The sequence below is a fragment of the Lacerta agilis genome, chromosome 6, assembly GCF_009819535.1.
Source record: "Lacerta agilis isolate rLacAgi1 chromosome 6, rLacAgi1.pri, whole genome shotgun sequence".
NCBI lineage: Eukaryota > Metazoa > Chordata > Lepidosauria > Squamata > Lacertidae > Lacerta > Lacerta agilis.
Window position 1 is genome coordinate 37,232,333 of NC_046317.1, and position 5,217 is coordinate 37,237,549.

The window sequence follows — 5,217 nt, forward strand, 5'->3', positions numbered from 1 at the left end:
GCTATAATTACTAAATCTGTACATCTGTGGAAAACGCTTCATACACTGCCTCAAGAGGGGTGCCGTGTAAGTGCCTTAATTTTTTTGGTTTCAAATATTAGCTTTGGTAGCAGAGTGAATGGAAGCATGTAGCTGTCTCATGTTGGCCATGTTACAGGCTCCAGTGACATGGTGGTTTTAGACTCCTGGTTTAGATATCTGAATCCCCACCTAAGAGGTATGAAGTGGTGGGAAACATTTTGAAGGGGAAAGAGTAAAAGAGTGAAAGGGTGAAACCCGTGTCCTTCAGGTGCTTTCCTGCAAACAGGGCTGCAGAATTGGAACTAAGTCACGCTGGAAGAGAGAACAGCTGAGAGAAGTGGTTTTGGGCTACCTGGGCAGAAACAGGTAGAGGATTCTAAAACTCCTGCTATGGAGTGACACTTTCATTCTATGCTTTATACCTGTTTGGCTTGCCTCACAACAACACTGGTTATGCTATGTTCTGCTGAGTTAGATTTAGATACCGTACATCTCAGAGACCGGTGTCCTCTAAAAGTTTTTTTTTTCCGTTGCATGGATAGGTCTGCTTGGAAGGTGCTCAGTTTTGCTCATGGCATCTCAAATCCAGGGCCTTGGAAGACCCCTGTCTAAAACCCTGGAGAACCAGTTGGCTTCAACAATTCTGGGCAATGTTCTCACTTAATATATAGCAGCATCCTGTGACTCCTAAAGTTTGTGTGATAGATGTGTTTTGGTGCCCAGCCTTTGCATTATTTTTGATGAGAAAAAGGCAAGAGAGTGAAACACATGCCCTTGCTGGCCCAGCAGTTTCCATTAGATCAGACGGATGAATCATCTTTCAGGAAATTAATTCCTTCCTTTAAATTAGTCACATCTCTGGCAGAAGACAGTGTGCCACAGGCAGATGTGACCCACCTACTCTTTCTTCCAAGGCAGTAGGCCACCACTCTTTACTCACCTATCCAATAAATGGTCAATGATGTTGGTAGTTAAGGAACATCTCTGCCTTTGCAAAATTCATTTCTCAGTGACCCTTATATATTGTATATATTCTAGTAAAAATAGTCAAAATAAACCTGTGGATTCCTAGCAAAGACTATAAACACTTACCTTGGAGTAAGACTTATTGAACTCAGTGACTCTTATTTCTGAGTAGGTGTGCATTGGATTGCATTGTAATTCATTATCAGTCTGTAACCTTGCAGTTAAAACTTTTTTTTTTGAAGACTCATTATTTTCATAGCACTTTAAATACATTCATTCCACTGAAATCAGAGCAAAAGCTCCTGCTTATTTTAATAGAACTGGATTACACTCACCTACTTTTCTATCATACATGTGTGGCTCTGTCTCTATTATTTCCATTCTCCGTATGAAGATGCAAATCTGAAAGAGAGTCCATTGCCCCAAAAGGCCACCCTGTGAGCTTCTGACTAAACTGGAACTCAAATGCTGGTTGTTCCTGAGTCTAGACCAATCCTCTAGCCATTGAGACAAGTGGCTTTCAAGCAATGGATCTGAGTCTCTTTTTTTTCCAGGCATCTGCAATTTGTGACAACTGTGAGGACTCTTTCTCACATTACAGAATGAAACACAGTGAGTTGCCTGTGGCACTCCAGTTTGAGCAACAAGAAGAAAGACTCCTCTCGCACAATAACATCATTGGGATGTATTGCCTTATAGTTGGACTCTTTCATCTCTAATGCAGAGGAATAAGCTTTCTGTTTGTAGTATTGGTCGTTTACAAATTCAAAACATTGGATTTTCTTCAGGTAGATTAGAAAAAACCACGACCCAAGTAAGCACATCACAGGAAAAAGCAAGCAAATTCCCACCCCCCAAAAGCAGAATAATATGAGGCATCCAATTACTAAGAAATGGGTATAAATAAAAATGTTCTTTTCTCTACTTTGCAGTCACCGATATGATCTAAATTAAGACTTATATCTCGTTTGACTTTTCCCCAGGAAAGAAAAATGCTGACAGTGTAGAAGTTTGAAGAGCTCCCCGAGGTTAAGAGTGCTCCACATTTAATTTGTAGCATTGAGGCAAGAAGAAGAGAAGGTGTGAGATAGCTCCTTCCCTTTTTTATCCCTTCATACATGGGGCCTTGTCCATACAATCATTTTATAATTCATAAGAAAGACAGCTTTTGCATGCCTTTCTTATAGTTTCTTCTGAATGCCCCCATTATTTTGTATCTGGTGTACTGGGAAAATATGACTCATTTAAGATAATGTATTCAGTTTGATCTGGCTCCTATATTGCCAGCTGTGTCATGGGAGTCACTGAGGCATGGTAGTTCTCCCAGTCACACTTTGAAGAAAGTCAACCATGTGAGTGGGGCTCACAATGTGATTTCGACGGTCCCTGTTTTTCTATCCTGAAGGGCAGGATGACACTGTGCTGTGGATTCAGATGAACCCTGCAGAGAAGCAGGTCCCTTTGGGCAAATGCAGAGATTCTTGGAGTTGAAGCAAGATGTTTCTGAAGCATCCTAAAAATGAAGCAAGGTCTTCCAAAACAATTTGGGGGCACATTGGACAATGAAAAAAATACTGCAGATATAGCGTGTCTGCAAAAATTGAAACATTTCAGTTGGGGAGAGGAGGAAAGCTCTTTCAGTCTAGCTCAGGGGTCAGCAAACTTTTTCAGCAGGGGGCCGGTCCACTGTCCCTCAGACCTTGTGGGGGGCCGGACTATATTTTGAAAAAAAATATATGAACGAATTCCTATGCCCCACAAATAACCCAGAGATGCATTTTAAATAAAAGCACACATTCTACTCATGTAAAAACACGCTGATTCCCGGACTGTCTGTGGGCCGCATTTAGAAGGTGATTGGGCCGCATCCGGCCCCCGGGCCTTAGTTTGGGGACCCCTGGTCTAGCTTCTAAGCAGAAGGAATTTTAAGAGTTCTCTTCAATCACAGTGATTTGGGGTGGAGAAGTTGAAGTAATGGATCACCTTTTTCCTGTCTGTTCAATACCCTTTGCTAGCTCTGAACTTCTGCTGGTGGTGCTTGGGAAATGCTGGATGTTCAAGTCTTTCTGCTTCTGTGCCACATGACCACACATCTACCCTGACAAATTAGCTCTTATACTTGGATTCTTCAACCTCTGGTGCCCATTAAGCAAAGCACAGGCATAACGCCATGGTTTTCATTCATCTTAACTTGCTAGCCCCCTGCCCTCATCCTTATCAGATTATTTTCATAAGGCAGGCCAGCCTGCCTATGAAGTGGACTGAGGCAGCCGCCTTAGGAAGCAGAATCCCAGGAGGTGGCACCTTTTGCAGGTGCCCCACCACCGTTGCCTCTGGAGAAGCAGCAGCAGAGGCAGGTTCCAGTGAGATCTCACCAGATCTCACCTGAAGCTGCTGCTGTTGTCACTTTGCAGGCACCGCCATGTGACCAGGTATGTGAGGATTGGGCAGTGGGGCAGCACCTTCCCATTTTGCCTCAGGTGGAAAAACGGGACACACCGTCCCTCAGGTAACTTCTATAATGCAAGACCATTCCATAATAAGATTGTTGCCCAACATAACAACAAAAGTTTTAGAAAATTCTTTAAAAATAATTAATAAGAGTATTGGCACAAAAGCTCCAAGACCTGTTTTCTGTAATTTGGGAAGCTTTATCAACTCAGGAGGGACTGCACCTACATGTATATTTTTAGGACCCGCCTTATTTTTGTGATTGTACCGGTAAGTTGTTTTAAACTGTCTTTAACATTGTACTTCAATGTTGCAACCCACCCTGGTACTTTGGGGTGAAACAAGCAAGCAAGCAGACAATGATATCATTCTATTTCAGTGTATCTGAAGAAGTGTGCATGCACACGGAAGCTCATACCAAGAACAAACTTAGTTGGTCTCTAAGGTGCTACTGGAAGGATTTTTTTTAAAAAAAATTAAATTTTGTTTATTTTGTTTTGACTATGGCAGACCAACACGGCTACCTACCTGTAAATGATATCATTAGTGACTGAGTATCTATGAGGTAGGACAGAATTTTTAAAGCTTCATGGCTCAAAGTATTGTTAAAAGCTATATTAGTGCAATGCAATCATAAATATATACACAACCATTTCAGCATCCATTCTTATGCTTTATAACCCGTTTAATGGCTCTTACAAGAAAACAAACAAGCTTTTGTTCCCCCCCACTTGGCATTATGGGGTGAAAGCAGATTGGTAGGAAAGGTGAAGCAGGGGGAGAGCATGCAGTGGCTCTTTGGAAATCAACTGCAGATTTGAGTTTACCGGTACATCCCAAACATTTATTTCCCCATTTGTTTGTGGCATATGCCATATATGAGCAGCTTAGCAGTGGTGGGCTTTTGGCTCTCAAATTTCAGTCCTGCCGTGTGCGATGCTAAAAGCTGGTACACACACACACCGCCTCTCTCACTCGGTTCTACAGCATTGTTGCCACACCAGTTGTGGCACTCTAAAACTGCCTCTGAGCTCAGCAGGAAATATTTGACGCTAGACATAAAACTGTTATCTATAGACCTGTTCTGGATACCTCCCCTCTCCCCAGATAAACAAAGTCTGATTACAAAGGCCACTTTTGAATGCTAAAACTCATCTCTGGAGCTAAGACTTAATCTCAGTTCCACCTATTCAGTCAACATAGAGAAGAAGCAGGATTAAGCTGGCTGGTTTGTCTTCATCTCCATATATTAGGCTGGTTATCATAACAGGCCCAGTGCATGCACCAGCCCTGCACTTGCAGTCAGAAACTCAGGTTCAGCATATAGATCATACACATGTAGAGTTTTCCTTCATAAGAGGGAAGGCCAAAGACAGACATTTTGCTGTATGAAGTGGAGAAGAAAATGGTGCCTTTTCTCCACTTCCATCAGTCATGGTGCCTAGTAACAAAGACCTACTAGATATTTTTGCATGTGAAATAATACAATCTTCAAACACCTTTCCCCTTCTCTGAAAGTAAAGATAAAATATCTAGCTATGTGCTGTCCTTTCATGATCCCCAGTATTGGATGCCTAAGTGACAGGAAGCTTTCCTATAAACAGGCTCAGTTGTGGTAGTATGGGTAAAAAATCAGAATGGAAAAAGGTGTCTCGTTTCACCAGGCTCCCCTTAACATCCTGCAGCAGCAGCAGCAAACCTATTTTCCCAATTGAGTGCATAGAGTTTCTTGCATGTTTTCTGAGAATTTGAATTGTGGGACAAGAATATCAGCAGAAA

The 5,217-nt window shown here is 42.1% G+C and overlaps 1 protein-coding gene across 9 annotated transcripts in view; it reads left to right on the plus strand.

Annotated features, from left to right (window-relative positions):
- The window catches only part of DAB1 (DAB adaptor protein 1), a 561,275-nt gene that overhangs the window by 118,178 nt on the left and 437,880 nt on the right, over window positions 1–5,217 (plus strand). The gene's annotated exons all lie outside the window — the stretch shown is intronic.